Below are 2,354 nucleotides of genomic sequence, written 5' to 3' on the forward strand. Positions count from 1 at the left end.
AATCCGAAGACGATCCAATAAACGAGATGGCGAACATTGAAGAGATGTCGATGAGAGCCTACAAGAAGCGTATTCGAGAAGATTTTGGTCCGAGATTAGTACGACCCGCGATTCCTGCCACTGCCACATTTGAGTTGAAGGGACACATCCTTACTGCACTGAAGGATATCCCATTTTATAGAAAGGATCACGAGGATGCTTTCAAACATCTAGATGAGGTCAATGACATTGCGACCTATTTCAATTTCCCAAATGTTAATAGAGATACTGTCTTGCTGAGGATGCTACCAATTACTTTCAAGGGAGCCGCAAAAGACTAGTTGAAAGTACTTCCACCTGGTATAATCACTACTTGGGCTCAAATGCGTGAGCAGTTTATAGACCAATTTTTCCCACCATCCAAGATAGCTAAGCTCAAGAAGGTAATAGCCAACTTTGAGCAACAACTAGGGGAGTCACTGTACGAAACATGCGAGCGTTACAAAGGACTGTTAAGGAATTGTCCTCAACATGACATTAATATTCAACAAGAGATGTCCATTTTCTATGATAGGGTTAATGTTATGACTAGGAAACTCCTTGATTTACAAGGTCCTCTCACTAAGAAGAATCCTAATCAGATCAAGGTGTTGATTGAAGAGTTCGTGAAGCATTCTCGTGAGTACCACAATCCAAGACACGATGGAATAAAAGGCAGTGGAGGTGCACATTCTAACGAGATGGCTGCTATGATGGCAATGCTTAATAATATGGACAGGAGGTTGACCCAAATGGACCAATCAATTCATGTGATTAGAGTTGGTTGTGAAAATGCAATGGTCCACACTTGACTAGAGATTGCCATTTGGATGAGTATGGGAATAAGAAGGATCAAGTATGCTACTCGAGTAGGGACAAGTATGATGAAGATTAGGGAAAACCAAAGAGGGAGTGGCTACCATACGATGAGTTCAAGAAGCTGAAGGAGGAAAAATACAGACAGACTGGCCCTGGTTTCTACCAAAAGGAGCAACCACCAACTGAGAAGAAAACTGATCTGGAGACCATGTTAGTTCGTTTCATGGAAGCTTCAGAGAAAAGACATGATGATACAGATGCAACATTGAAGGATCAAAGAATAATGATAAAGGAGCATCAAACTATGATGAAAAATCATCAAGAAATGATGATTGACCAGCAAAGTGTTGGATATAGAGTCTAAGTCCATACCTATATTTGGTATGTTCTTGACCCGACCCGGCATGGTCCATTTGGGTTGCATGACATCACAATAATTGGATAGACCAAAATGAGAGAAATGACACTTAAGGTTTATTAATATATTATAAGTACTAATATATTAATAATATTATTTAATTAGTATTGATCAAAGAATTATTCTTGAATTAATTAAGTGATCAAAAAGAGACTAATTAAATATATGGGGTTGATTATGTAAATAATCTATTCTTGTATAGTGGGCTAATGATCCATGGTTTGTATGGATTGGGTTAAAACCCATAAGGTGCTCCATGGAGGTTACAAACCTATGGATCATGGAATATGGAAAGCCATGACAATTAGGGTTTACATGGTGTAACCCTAATTATGTCACAACTATATAAAGGCTCCCTGTCTAGCAAAATTGGACACTACAAGAAAGTTAGAGGGCTAGCCAATTTTGACTATAGTGTAATTCTCTCAAGGTTATTCCAAGAATTGTGGTGTTGTGTGAAGCATTTGAGGCATCACATTTGGGGTGCTAGACTCACAAAGTCACAAGGAATCCAAGCTTCTAAGAGGAATGTTATTCTACATGTTTTTGTATTGCAAGTTATTATGAACCTTAGAAAAATCAGTTTACATGTATCTTAGTCAAACATAGATCCAAGGTTTCTAGGGTTGCATGTACACCATAGGAGTGTTAGAATGCTCAAAACCCAACAGTGGTATCAGATCCTAGGCTTGTTTGTTTGATACTTGATGCAAAATAGCTGAAAAAGTCGAAATTCTTGCTGTCTGCACAGGAGACTCGCCGAGTTCATAGAGGGACTTGATGAGTCCAAGAATATCTTCAACCAACTCACCGAGTCAGTTCTTGCACTCAACGAGTAGGCCAGACAGAGTGCAGATTTTCGATTTTTGTTGCTGGAAATGGACTAGAAACATTACCCTAAACTGTTTTGGTGTTATAAAACTTGTTTTAGATGGTGTAATGCTTATGCTAATCCATTTACAATGGCTAATATCAAAATTCCATGTTTTATATGTGTTAATATGATTCTTGAAATTTTGATATGAATGTTCATGTTCTTATGAGTTTTAGAAGATCATAGGAATTATGTGTAACTTGCTTGTATGTATGATTCTTGATC

The 2,354-nt window shown here is 38.0% G+C and overlaps 1 non-coding gene across 1 annotated transcript; it reads right to left on the bottom strand.

Moving 5' to 3' along the window:
• Positions 1–410: 410 nt before the first annotated feature.
• On the bottom strand, positions 411–517 carry LOC145110243 (small nucleolar RNA R71). The gene has a single exon (XR_013709626.1). It is a non-coding gene; the product is annotated as a small nucleolar RNA R71 (small nucleolar RNA).
• Positions 518–2,354: the final 1,837 nt, after the last annotated feature.

This window comes from Lactuca virosa, chromosome 4 (genome assembly GCF_052849685.1).
Source record: "Lactuca virosa cultivar CGN04683 chromosome 4, Lactuca_virosa_CGN04683_v6, whole genome shotgun sequence".
In the NCBI taxonomy this organism is placed as follows: domain Eukaryota; kingdom Viridiplantae; phylum Streptophyta; class Magnoliopsida; order Asterales; family Asteraceae; genus Lactuca; species Lactuca virosa.